Source organism: Lipophrys pholis, assembly GCF_963383615.2.
Source record: "Lipophrys pholis genome assembly, chromosome: 2".
NCBI classification, from domain to species: Eukaryota; Metazoa; Chordata; class Actinopteri; order Blenniiformes; family Blenniidae; genus Lipophrys; species Lipophrys pholis.
Window position 1 is genome coordinate 17287271 of NC_137636.1, and position 14903 is coordinate 17302173.

At 40.7% G+C, this 14903-nt stretch overlaps 1 protein-coding gene across 1 annotated transcript in view; it reads right to left on the minus strand.

Moving 5' to 3' along the window:
• kiaa1549lb (KIAA1549-like b) overlaps positions 1-14903 on the minus strand; it is a gene marked incomplete at both ends in the record, with an annotated part of 66584 nt that overhangs the window by 36689 nt on the left and 14992 nt on the right. The window lies entirely within an intron of this gene.

Consider the following 14903-nt stretch of genomic DNA (forward strand, 5'->3'; position numbering starts at 1 on the left):
CAAACTGATACACAGAAAAACTTCCTTCATGCACCAATTGCATCTGCCGCTCTGCGCACTCACACCTAATGGCTCAGAGACATTATTTGTTGTGTAACTCTCAAACAAATCTACTACTCAGTCCACAATTCACACAGTCTCAAAATGCCTCAGAACTATTTTTAAAATACTTTAAAACCACAAAGCTAATCCTGAATACACCCTAACCAAATGCAAACTATCAATAACAAAAACATTTATCCTTTTTCCAACTCTCCCGCTTCCATTCCCTCCATTATCACTCCATATCGATGAATGAACGCATTGTCTGCTAATGTTAAAGATACCATATCAAGCTGAATATTACGTGTTTTTTTGCAATTAGATGTAAAGCCTGTGTGTGTGTGTGTGTGTGTGTGTGTGTGTGTGTGTGTGTGTGTGTGTGTGTGTGTGTGTGTGTGTGTGTGTGTGTGTGTGTGTGTGTGTGTGTGTGTGTGTGTGTGTGTGTGTGTGTGTGTATGAGGGTTAGAGAGATAGCTACCAATCCATATAAAACACTGTGTCACTATGTAATATCAATATATGAACATATGTTGACCAAAGAATTTACAAGATTAATTCCATTTTAAATTTCTGTCTTTTAAACGAGAAAAAAGCCCAACATTTTAATTCTAAGTTCCTATATCAATTGTTAAGAGTATCTCACGGGTAAGAGAAAACAATTTCCTGCAATTTTAAGCCCCACAAGTGAAAAAGACGGCAGGCTGATTCCCCGTCCTGTTAAGTGACACTGTGAGAAATCAGACTGACTAAGCGGTGTGCATATTCGTTCAGCCAACATGTCAGAACAGAATTACCTTTGCTAAACAAGACAGATAAAGCCATTACACAGAGCCAGGTTTGTCATGCCATCATGTAAGATGCCCAGGATCTAGGAGCAGGACATGCACAGATATGCAGCAGTATTGTGATATAAGCTGTAAAAGATGCAACAAAATATCCTTGAAATGTTTCAACCGGGGCTGTGCGAAGGTGAAAACCTGCCACATATACTATCAATACATCAGGTTTTGGGGTATAAACACGTCTTTTTGCTGGTATCAGGCAGCACACCAAGGGCACACATTTATTTCTTTGTAAAAAAAGAAGAAAGAAAAAAAGAGCCACACTCTTCAAAGTGGAACAAACAGAATTATTCAAGAGATAGCAGCCATGTGCTCAAGTATAGCGTAGATAATTCTACTTCTAAAAAACACACAATGGACTCATGCTATGGTACAGTTCTTGGTGCTTGGTGCAGAAATGATGCCTCGGTATGAGGCAGGAGGAGAGAAAGATGGAGCGATATGGAGAGCAGCAAGTATCACCCACAATACTGGGAGTGATTAATGCACTAATACAAAACTGCAGATGTGGGGAGGTCTCTCATCCATTCCTGTCCTCGCTGTTCCTTTTATTCTCAGCACAAACTCAACACATCCATAGAGGGCTTCTTTTATCTACTTAAAAAACTTTGCAGTCCTGTCACATCTCCCACCCCCTCAGCATGTTTTCCTCACTAAAGTGCGCCCTGTTAGTGCTCACATACAACTCCTTCAGTGTCAGAGGGAATTGAGCACGAGAAGGTTTTTAGTTTTGGGGATCATTCATAATGCAAACATATACATGGATAGCAAAAGATCCTCATTCAGGCTTTTATTTTTTATTTTTTTGCATATTCTGCTTTCTAATCGCATTTATTGAGAAAATGCATACTTGAGCATAAACTGTAAAATTGTGAGAACTGTCCAGCATATTCTGCGTAAATATGAGGTCTTTGAGTCCTCGCTTTTTGAATTACACACGATGATTAGCCTGAGGCAATCTGTGCTCACACAGCTGGCAATAAAAATATTTTCATTCCCCATCCACTGACATCTACAGAATATTAAATAAAAACTGTAATAGAATCTTAATACCTACAAATTCAGTGAATGTTCCAGGTTACCAAGTTTGAATATACTCTTAAATGTCAATGATTGTCCAAAGAATTGGCATAATGCTTTTTATAATTTGTTTTTAGGGGAATAAATCAACAAATTTTATTAAGTGCCAGTATTCGTTTTCCACAGAGAGGCTTTTCATGCTATTCATGATCACACTTAATTCATTTACTGCCATAAATCGCTAAATGTGCAGTAATGTGATTAATGAAACTGCTACACTCCTATTTTAATACATTCAAAAAAATTATGATACAAGAAAGAAAAAAAAAATGGAAAATGTGTATACGTGCTGCATTCAAGGCCATGAGTAGGGCAATGAAAGGTCAATTAGAAAACTTCTCACCCCAAAACATCCCCAGTCACCACACTGACTAGTGAACGCAATGCCAACATGAGTTTCAGTCTGTGGGATGAAGGTGTAAACCCTGCCTGCAGTCTGCCACCTGCACCAACAGAAGTGAGCATATGGGAGGATATGATTAAGAGAGAAGGAAGTGTGCACAGAAAAGGATAAGATCAGATGCTCTTGGAAGAGTGGGTGAATAAAGAAAAAGGAGGACAATTCTTGAATTTGATGCCACAGATTATGTCAACCAAAATGCTCAACTGTCATAAAGCAAGTACAATTATCACTGAATAACACTGATTTAATCTCTGTGGGTTGGATATATCAGGGGGCAGGTGAATATTGTATCCTCAAAGTTGGAAAATGAAACGTAAAGTTTGACAAGGACCACATTGTAATGGCTTGACTACTGGGTGAGAGCATTTCAAAACTGCTGCTCCTGTGGAGTGTTCAGAGTCTGCAAGTGGTCAGCATTGATCAAAGGTGGTCAAAGGAAAGGAAAGATTGTGAAGCGGTGATGGCAGCAGCCAAGGTTCAATGAAACTATAACTCAAACTTCTGCAGAAATACTGTCGGTTAGAAAGTGCATGATCGGCGTACATCACCTAAAGAAGCAAAGGAAAAACAAGTCATGAGAAACTACAGGAAGCCATTGGTCAACAACAAACAACAAATCCACTGCTCCTTCACTTTGATGTTCCCTGGCAGCCTCTGAGCTCTGACATTTTGACTGCTAATGTGTTACTCAGTACAAACGCCATAGCATTTGAAGCAGGGGTTTTCAAAGTGTGGAAGATGAGCGTCCTCTCAGAGTTCAACCAAAGCCAAAAAATATTGGATGAAAGGACTCGATGTTTAAGTCCCAAGTATTGCACCACTCCTGATTCCATGGGGAATCGTTGGAACAGGCCGTTATAGGCTTTAACTGCAGGACACATCGTCAGCATCAGCGGTTGTTTCGGCCATTTATCATAATACACCCTCTGCCGAGGCAGGCCCACCTCAGGTTACAATAAGCAATGACAAGTTATCTCTTCTTCTGATACTTTGATACTTCTTGAAATATCTGATACGACTTTCTACATAGTCTGCACCTTTTGCAACTGTTAAATTCATATGTTTCCACCAAAGTCAATGAATCCTTATTAAACTTACAATAAATTCTATTTTAATGTGTGCCTTACTCAAACAATTAATATATTCAACTCCATTTCTGTCTTTTTATCATGGCAACATCATACAAATAAGATTAAAACACCTTTTGCTTAGAAAATATTAGTTACATTAATATATTATTATATATCATATATTTGGAATATTAGTGTAGGATCTTTGTGGCTGTGTATCGTATTTTCCAGTAGCAACGAAAGCTTTAACAAAATGACCAAACAAAAAGAATTCCAATGGTCATGCAGAGGAGTAATACTTGAACCTTTGTGTGATGGACAAAACAAGCTATTAGGTGGTTGATGTATTCATTATATTGTGTCTTCAGTAGAGACTCAGCTATATTATCCTCATTTGCCTCCTAAACCTTCTCCAACCAGCACGCCGTAACCACAGACCTAATTTCCACACTGATTTCTTCCTCTCTGCAGAGAGCACTATCTCTCAGCTACCGAGACACAGACATGACACTGCTGGGGCTCCTGCTGCTCCACTCCTATTATACACGCTCTCTCCTTTTGCTTTGAGCTGTTTTTGTTCTCTTATGTGCAGAAAATGGTAAACAAGAGGGCATAATTCAATAGTGAGCTGGATGTAACCCCCGAGAGCACAGAAACACATTTGAGGAAGTCTGGTCAACTCTTTCTGAGCAAGTCAACCACAAGTGCCTCCTGTGTTTTGGCTGTTGACGGCAGACAACAGGATGCAACTGCTTTGAGCTGTTGTTCGATTAAAATTACACATGAAACCAGTCTGAGCATATTTGTTTCACACTTGCTTTTCCATATTTCATTTCATGTATTCATATTTCATTTCATTTACACTCTTCCGTCTGTATGAGTGTGTCACGTCCGTGCAGGGCTGCAGGAGGAGAGCGGAGCGTTGAAGCGACGCCAACGACGCTGAGGTGACATTATGGATAGACGGGGGGCTGTCACACAAGCAGCACTATGCTGTTCATTTATTTATTTGATTTCAGAGGGAGCAAATAGCACAGCAGGATAGACACACATCAGCTGTCTGGACTGGAGCCCAGCGGACTCTTAACCCTGCAATAACACAGACAGATGTACACGATATTAAAATTAATAAAAGGGGTTGTTCAGACATTCGCGAATGCTCATTCATTTCCTCCATTACCTGCATATTAATGGTTTGAATTTTTTGCTGGGGTTTATGTTTATTTTACTTAACAAAAAAAAAAAAAAAGCAGCAATAAAGCCACACTTGCTCTGATATAAAGCAGCACTGGGAACTCTCACATATCTAGAATGAAAGTCAAACTATTTACTTTAAGAATACAGCCTCACGCTTTATGTGTCGGACCTAGTGTAACCTCCGGAGGGATTACATATTAATAGTTATGGTTACAGATGTTAGGACGCAAAAGCAAGAAAAGCATTATCAGTGATGTGCTCATTAGAGGCTTTTAATTTGAACAGAATAGAAATATGGCGGGTTGGTCCTTAAGCATACGCCTGTAATTCTCAGTACTGTTGTATTCAAGGTAATTCACAGTAATTTAGTTCTCAATAGTTACACCTAACTGTTTATTTAAATCAATTAATCTTTGATTTTAAACTCCGGTGTTTTCTTGTTATCGTGGTTTATTAAGTGAGTTACATGTAATGAATCGTTCTGGGAAGGACATACATGGTATACACACGTCTTCTGATTTCTACACATTTTCACTTCTAAAATATTACAGATTCTGCTCAGTGTGATTTTGGTAATCTTCTTTTACTGTCACACTACATTTGAGAAATATCTTGCAGTATCACTTCATGTCAGTGGGCAATGTGCAGCGAACGCAATACAAGCTTTGCTTGCAAGTATTTCTTCACATTGCACTACAAGGCAAGTATCAATGGCTTCTTTCAGACTGTTTTCTACATGAACTTTGATGCGATTTCTCGCGTTAAATTCAACAGTAGGAAATTGTCTGGCTTTGGTGCAGAAATCTGCAAATACTTTCGGGTTCATCATTGCTCTTTATATGTTGAAAAGTTTAATCGTGAAAGCCGCAGCATGCTGACGTTAATAGTTTCTCATTTTTCATTGATAAAGCGATATACAAGAGCTGCTCAGTGGGGAAAAAAAGCTTGCCCTGGCTGACTCAGGGGAAGCTGAGAACCCTCCCGCCACCTGTTTCTCTCTTTCTTCCCCCACCCCTCCCTCCTTCCTGCGTTCTGTCTCTTCCTCCAGATGAAAGCCGGCCCATCCACCGACAGTACAGCTCTTTGTCACTTTTGGCCTGACACGCCGACACACTGACGTCTGTCCTGTTGTGGACCGGGACACTCTAGTCATGGATTGTGTTCTTGCAGTCTTTCCACTCCTGTTACGGCTTACCGAGGCAGTTCTCCACTGCCCTTGTCTCCGTGTCTCGGCGAGCTTAATTTAGGTTTACGTAATATGAGGATGCTCTTGAGAGTTATGCTGATTTTTGAAGATGAGGCAAAAATCCCGTTTTGACCATGTAAAGCAAAAGCTGTTGACATGTGGAATAAAATGAAGCCGATGACCAAATGATCACACATTACACACTATACAAAGCTCAGCGCGAAATATGACATTATATTCTTCCTGTGCGTGTCGACATGGTGCATTAGGATAATGTTCCTATTGAGTGTCTTGATGTCACTTGCACGGTAGAAGCCTCTGGAGTGCAATAATTCAGAGCTTTTAGCAAACTTTGTAGAAGGAGACTGAAAATGAGGTCTCTTCTCTCTCCTATTAGAGATCACGTGCTCACACACACTGCTGTGCACAAATGGAGACCATAGAGGCCAAATCAAATAACTTCTGGTTGATGTGATTCCAAAAAGGAGCTGCTACATTATAATGAATGCAGGCAAAGATTGGTAAAAGCAAACAATAAACAAAGCTTTAAATTTGACTTAAGTCATTCTTGCCATACCGTTCATTATCTGAAAAGTGATGAAATTCCATATCACCACAGCTGGGGATCAAACCCTCCCCGCCAACATGATAATACTTGTCGGGCTTTGTCAGAGACTGCTTTCAGAATAAAAGACCATTCAACAGCTTGTGTGTGCTGTTGGTCTCAGAGTGACCAACACCAACACGCTGTGGTTGAATGGGATGCCGTCCCACAGCAGTGTGTGAGCAGGCTGGTGATGGTCCCCAAAGAAGAAGAGGTGCCAGGCTGTAATGCTCTTCTACGGGCTACTGAGGCTCCTTTTTTACAAAATGTGTAAATTGTTCAGAAACCAATGTATTTTTCTTCTGACCAAATATTTGCCAGTTATTTCATAGCTTTAACCCTCATACTCAAAAACTGCTGTTCATCCCACAAATGCATGTTCTTGACCAACGTGGCACCATTAAACAGATGAATGATTTAAAATGGTTTCAGATTTATTGCTATGAAGCATGGTTACAACAAAGAAATAAACACATCTCCTGACTTCCTGTGTGTAGTTTAGAATGTGTACAAAATGTGTTGTAAACATAGAAACAAGTGCATCCGACATAGAGACCGGTTATTAAGTGATCAATGAAGTGAACTGAGCTGGTTGTTGTTGTTTCTTTATCCTGCACTTGGCAGTCTGGTAGGAAAGCCTCCAGAAATTCAGGAGGACAGTCCATTTTCAAGGCAACACCTAAAAGCAAACATGAACGCAATGATTCATATGTACAATCAATAACACAACAATATTCAAGAGTCAATCGCTAAATCTGTCAAAGAACAAACACAATTTTTAAAACATGGCGCTTCCTTTTTCAGGTTCACAATTTCATCTCTGGCACCGAACAGACCAAATCAATGTTTCATGTATTTGTAGCTTTGATGAAAGATTTTCTTAGGAAGCAGGGATTTTTGGGAGTGTGATGACTGAGTGGTCCATTTGATATTAATTTTAAATGTTCTTCTTCTTAGCATTACCACCAGAGCAGCGGAATAAAATATGAAGCCATTTTATACTTCCAGAGGGAGATGGCAAATTACTAGTGGTTACTGTTGCTACTTAACTCTTTGCATGAAGGAGCGGGACATTCTTAATACAACGGCATCACAGTAGAGACAACTTCGAAAATATTCAGCTCTACACAAGCCTCCAGTGAAAAAGCAGACTTCTCACTGATGTTGGTTAGCTGTAAACAGAGCTCATTTAAAATTCATGACTGGGCTGTGCAGGAAAAGCTTTTTAATTTCAGTCTTCGATGTTTTAGATGAAATATGTGCATAAAATCTATTTTTCAGATTAGTCTAACAAATTCAATAATTTCATATGAGAACAAAACTGTCAAAAAAAAAAAAGGAAAGAGAAGTTTCAGTAAAGCTTACCGGTAGTAAGTTTGTAGAAACCAGAGGTGACACGCATTTGTATTTAAGTAGATTTTACAGGTTTCTGAACTTTCTAAAAAGTATTTTTTTCCTGATAACTTCTTATTTTCCTCCTATACATTCAAAATCAAATACATGTCATTCCTAGTCCTTCCATCCTTAAACAAGGCTCAATACTTTAGTGTATTTCAAACCTTTCAGTTACAGTTAAAGTAATATAAGTTGAAGTTGAAGATTTTTATTTTTGAAATTGAAACAGGAAGTCCTGGGATTCGACACAACAGTTTAAACAGTTTTACAAAAACAAAAAACAAAAATGGTGAAACCTTGAAAAGGCATATTGTGTCAGTGAAGTTAAAAAAATATTTTCAGTCTTTACTTTTATAGTTTTGCTACATTTCAGAATCTAGTAAGCAAGTTGAATCACTATTTAAGTCTTTTTAAGACAAGTATCTGTACTTCTACTTAAGAAAATAAATAATTCTGGGAACTCTGTTTTAACATAAGATTCAGCCTAAAACAAATGAATTGAACAAACAAATCACTGTCAAAACAAAAAGTTTAAAATAATTGTATCATGACATTTGGGAAAATGTATTAGTCTTTAAGTTTTTAAGAGAATTATCCAAAATATCATTCATTAAGTCTTGAATGATTCACTGCAAACGCAATGAATGAAAACTCAAAGTACCATTCCTAATGTGCTGCAGTTTATAGTCTCACTGAAACTTGTGAACTAAACAACCCCATGTCAGCTAAATAGCAGTCATGCATCAATAATAACTTAAAGGGGACATATCATGCTAAATCCACTTTTTTAGCCCTTAAATGCATTTTGTTGTATATTTAGAGTGTTTAGAAGTACAGAAAAGTTCAAAGTAGTCTCTTCAGGTGCTCCGTTGATATCTTTATATTCTGTTTTGGTCATATTTTGCGATCGGTTTCGATTTTTCTATTCTCTATTACGTCTTTTGAACAATGACGTCACAGTATTCGCAGCGGAACTGCCAAATTAGGACATCGACACTTCGAGCAATCCGCCATTTTTGTTTCTCGCTGCGATTTTGTAGTCCAACCGAAGTTACGAGAGGATAAGTCGAAATGTTCGGTTGTTGGATGTAGTAACCCACAAGCTTCGTTACACCGTCTCCCAGCATCAGAACCTTTTCGAAGTGCCTGGTTGAGTTTTATTTTTCACAGAAATGTACCCACATCTGTGGGTAAGGTCATTTTTGTGTGCGCGAATCACTTCAAGAATGACTGCTTCAGCAACCTCCGCCAGTATAAAGAAGGATTTGCCGAAAGACTTCGTCTGATTGAGCGGTCAGTTCCTTCTATCTATGGAGACGACGAACAGAGCACTTCGGTAAGCTGTATATAACGCTAAAAAGTGTGATGATAAGACGTCCCTGTCATTGTTTTGTTAGCATTAGCAGTTGCACCGTCTTCATATGTTAGCGCTGTGTGCTCGTTTTAGATTATAATGTAACTTCTGTGTTAAATAGTCGTTGTAATACAGGCAGTATTGTAGTAGTGGGCATGGATGGAGAAGTTAGTGTAAATATAGTAACACACCATTGCGTTACATCCATATGAAGACGTTGTTCTGAAGGTGCATCATCGTCATTTTCATCTCGCTCCGCCGGGTCCGACTCTGGCTCCAACATGTATGGCTGGATGGACAAATCTTCCGTTGTTGACATTTTGTAAATAATGTGTGAATATAAAGTTTCTGCGCCGCTAGATAATTGTATCTGTTCTATCAAACTACAAAGATGGCCGAACAGGGTGGAGTTGAACCGAGTGTCACCTCTGCAACCTGGAGAGGAGGCGGGGTATGAAGCGTCTCATTTGCATTTGAAGAGACCGCCCCAAAACGAGTTGCTCTCAGAAGCACATCAGAAAAGGGGTTGAAAAGGGGCCTGTGGAGCTATAATAATAAGGAATTCAGACCCAAGCATTGCAGTTCCGCTTTATATAGACCACAACTGTATGATTTATATGTAAAAAGGAAGGATTTTTTTTTTTTTTTTTTTTCTTTTTTTTTTTTTTTTTCTTTGCCCTTGTCCTGTTCGGCAGCTTGGGCCAACAATATGATGTGATTGAGAGCCTTCGGAGTCAGAACAGTTTTTGGTCTTGCAACAGGGAGAGACCTGGAGTCTCCTCCTGTTGCCTTCTCCGTCAGAAGCTGGCATGGCTGCCGTACACGACCGGGGGGGAACGCACAAAGAGAGAGAGAAGAGAAGAGAGAGAAGAAAGTCGAGGGGGGAGGGGGGAGGGGGGTGGGGGGAAGGGGATAACATACAATGTCCTTGTTGTGCTACATATATTATTTGCAATAATCACACTCATCCAAATACTTTCCAACTGTTATTAGATTGAACCAGCCTGAGCAGCTCTATCTAGACAGTAAGATGATTTCCTAGATTTAACCAGCCTGAGCAGCTCTATCTAGACAGTAACGTGAAGCAGGAACATGAAATAACAAAGAGGCAACAACAAAAGAGGAACATGATTTTTAAAGTTTGAGCAAATGATGACAGACAACAAGCAACTTCAGAAGCACCTTTCGTGAGGAGTGAAAGTGTGTGTGTGTGTGTGTGCGTGTATGTGAGTGTGTGTGGCTTGTCCACTGGGTGTGGCCGGAACTGTTGTGGGGGGACCCGTGGTGACACCCCGGGGTCCGAGGCCACCGCGCCCGGACACCGCCACCCCGGCAGACAGAAGCCCCCCAGGCCCGGGGAGACCCCAGCGAACCACCCCAGAGAGCCCCGCCCCCGCCCAAAAAGCACCCGACGGAGAATGCAGAGAGGAATCCCCCCCAGGCAAGAGGGGCCCACAAGAGAAGGACAAAGGGCACAGGGCCCCAGGCCCCGACCCAAGCCGCCAAGCCGAGAAAAGGCCGGAGCAGGGCCCCCGGGCCGAGCGGGCCGAGAGCCCCCCCAACCCCGGCGGCGAGTCCCACCGCACCCCCGGGAACAGGCCCACCCACCGCCCCCCCCAACCCGGTAAGGCAGAGACGGCCCCAGCCGCCGCGCCCCGGACCAGCCCCGCCCCCAGACCCAGGAAAGCGAAGCCCGGCGCAGGCCCCGGTCGGAGAACAGTCAACTCTACACCCCCAGGAGCCTCATAATCCACCCGCCCCATAACCCCTCCCCCCGGGTCTTGATTGGGAAGGATTTAAAAGCATGATATGTCGCCTTTAAATATAACGAAACTTCTCAGGATTATTTTCGAATGAAATAATTCTAAACATAAACAAATTTATAAAAACCTGCACTTCTGATTCAACTCAATGTAAATAAAAGAATATATCTAGATTAACAAATGCATAATGACGTCATCATGAATATAGCAAGGGCCCAGTAAATTTGATCAGTATCTTTGAATTTATTCGACATATATACCTGTGGGTTTCCTGAAGGGAGTCATTGATTATGTGTTGATCTAAAGTTGATCCATTCATTTAAAACCCGTGTTTCTTGAATTAGAAGCCGACCGACTGGGCAAGGAAAAGATGGGGTACATTTACTCAAAATAATACTTGAACTGCTCATTACAGATCAATTTAATATACCCATGTGAGAGTGCTTGAGGGGAAAATCTTCCTTTTGATGCATAAATTGATTAGATGAACCCGACTGGGGCAGACAAGTTGACTCAAAGGCAGAAGCCCAAAGTGTCTCTGCGAGCGATCATCAACTAACACGGAAATGAGAGGCAACACTGGTCTGTGAACTTTAGGACGAAAGCAAAGATAATCAGACGTCTTACCTTGTACTTAGAGAGTCAACAAATGAAATTCAATAACTGTGTTGTCAGCAATGTTCTTAAAAATTCTACATTCATCATCAAGATTAAACACATTCCCCACAGTGCAATGTGAAAAAGACAACATTTGTTCATCTGGCATTAACTTAACACCTGAACCACATTGAAAATCTTGATTTGCATCGAAATCAATCGTCAAAACATTGAACACATTGCTGCATCTCCACTTTCTTAGCTGGGCACAACTGACTGCGCACACATTTATTGCATGTGTTTTTTGGAGAGAGAAAGGAGGGACGGATCATACTGGAGCTCATGTCCGTCTCCCGGGGCTGAACATATCAGAGCAGGCAACGGGACGAGTGTGGGAGTTTAGCTGCATGCCGCAGGCTGTGATGGGACTTGGGATTAGAGGAGCCATTTTGACATGGCAGACTGTCAAGAGGGGGCATCTGACAGTGGCACAGCTGTTTATGAGGCGACATACAAAGTGAGCAGGAGCAGGAAGTTACCCCCACCAACACATCCCAGCTACCGAATGTTAGCTGCCTGACTACAAGTGCTAAACAATAACTTTCCATGAGATTTTGTATGACGAGATAATTATCTACTGTCAAGTTTAACCACTTGTATCCTATTTTCTCAACAGAGTATATATTGAATATAAGCTCCTTCACAACCCTATCCTGATAAAACAAATAGATATGTAGAGGAGACTCTGTATGATGCCCAATTGTGTAATTCTTACCAACTAAAATGCATTTGACAAAGAGTCTCCACATCCTGCTCTTGAGAAGGTTAAAAGCTGAAAATGTTGGCAGCCACTGCTTCAGTTACCAACAATGAGTGTATTTTATGAGGTTATATTGTTTTGCAGGCTTAATTAGTGAGATGAGTAGAAATGATCCAAATGTTCCGGCTGAACTGTTTTGGAGTACATTCAAAGACCTCAATTGTGCTTGAGTAAACATAAATTCTATCACTAATATCAGGAAGACCTTTCCAGCCGTCTCGAGAATTAAATTTGCACTGTCACTATGATTGTGATTACAAGCAACAGGATCAGTATTAGAATGAGTCTGTAAACCTGTGTGAGAGGCCGAGGCCTGTGGTCTTCGATTTTAAAATAACATCCCATCACAGCATGAGAGGCTGGTCACCTGTGCCAACCTCTCCACTACTCTATTCTGGAGTCACTGTTGAGAAGATCACATGTCTGTGCCTCAGACCGAATAATTGGACCCTCAGAGAGACTTCAGAGGAAGTCAAAGCTCATCCTGCTAGAGTCACAGTAGACCTGCTCACTGCTGGATGGTCTGCCCGAAACATCTGCACAATGAGTGCTCAGTGTTCATGCAGAGAGAGGGGGGGGGGGGGGGGGGGGGGGGGGGAGTTTGCTCTCTGGTTTCTATTCATTTCACACTCACAATGACATTTTAACATTGGACCAGAGGATGTAAATGAAACAGGAGCTGGACAGCTGCTGTGGCATGATTCTACAGCAAACCTCTGCCCTGTGTTGCATGAGACGTATTGCATGATGCATCACTCAGTGGAATTTTTACCAACTAAGAACTCATTGATCACCTATAAATATATTAAGGAGTCAAAACGGCTGCATGCATCCAGTTTATTGAACGATGACGGCTCTTTGGTCCATGCTGTGTTCACACTCCTTTCCATCCATCCGTCTTCTAAACCACTTTATCTGATTCAGGGTCTATAAGAGGTGGAGCTGATCACAGCTGACTGATACATTCTGCACAGGTCACCAGTCCACCAGAGGGCAAACACAGCGGGACAGTCACACACACTCACATTCAAAGACAGGGTCTGTTTCATTGTGACAAAGTTTAAACACACCCTAAAGAATGATTAGGTCAGCTGGGAGACTGTGATAAATATTTCTTTATGTCGATTTCAAAAAACATCCACTCTTTCATTGATTTCTACTGTTTCGTCTGTTCATCTGTGCGTCACTAGTTTTGGAGACAATGGTAAAGAATAGCAACCGGTGAAGTGAAGTAATGAATAAACATCAACAGCTCATTATCCTTTCTTCTGTGTGTGCTGAATGCACAACAGTTTTCTCTTGGCTTTTATTTATTTTCTAGACGTCCTACAGAAACTAATCCACACAGAACCTAATTAAAGTCAGCCGTGAACCTCTAAAAGGTCTAATTTGTTTACGGTATCAATATTAATTAACCCAAACCATTCTACTAATAGGTCATTCATGTTAAATTTCTATGCAGTATTTTGCTCATGGAATCTTTCCTACCAGTTTCATTAAGGTAAAGTCTAACGCGGTTATTGGAGGTGTTGAATACAGTGAGGCTGCCACAGTCATACATAATTCATGTTTTCTATGTCAAACTAAATTGCGTCTCAAGTGTATTAACATAAACACGATGCAAAGGCAGTCGATGCACAATGCTCGTAACAAAGACACTGGGTCAATTTGCCACAAGAAAAATTTCATTAATTTTTTTTTTTAGAAAAAGGAAATCCTAAGCCTGACCTTCATCACACATTCAGAAACCAAAAATCAAAACACATCACCTTCGTTATCATGTAATTAGAGTGAAGTGCATGCATAACTTCACGCAGAAAAGATGATAACTCCAGTGAATATATCCATGAGGGGCAACCTGAACCTCTACCTTTGAGTCTGAGCAGATTCGCTCAGTATTTGTTGACTTCAGAGGAGAGGAGGTTAGCTGAGGCACGAGGACGGTGGAGGGAGGAGGACAATGAGGGATAACAAGGTGGGATAAGCCTGTTAAGCCTCCGGGATCCCCTCTGAAACCCACACTGAAGTCAAGCACAAGAATGTCAAAATCTATGTAATGCAATCACAATGCACTATAATCTGGGGTCACTACAACAACAGGCCACAAAGAAACACCTTCATGTCGCCTCTGTGTTTGAAGGATTGGAGGACTTTGGAGGATTTCCGAGTGAAAGTTTTCAAATACCCGTATGCAAGATGGATCAGTTTATACCATCACTTAACATTTACATATTCAATAGGAGTGAATTAAAAGCTACTAATAATCAATAAAGTAACTCACACTAACTTTATTTTATTATTATTTTTATGGAAGGATGGAAGGATGGATGGATGGATGGATGGATGGATGGATGGATGGATGGATGGATGGATGGATGGATGGATGGAATATCTACACAGTTACAAATAATAGTTGGACAAGCTGATTTTCAATATGTCCAAGAGTTATAAAAAATTTAAACTTGACTTTCTAATATTTAATTTCATTTTATAGACAAGATTCATTATTAATGGTTCCAGAATAGATCTAGTTCATGCATTTCTATAGCC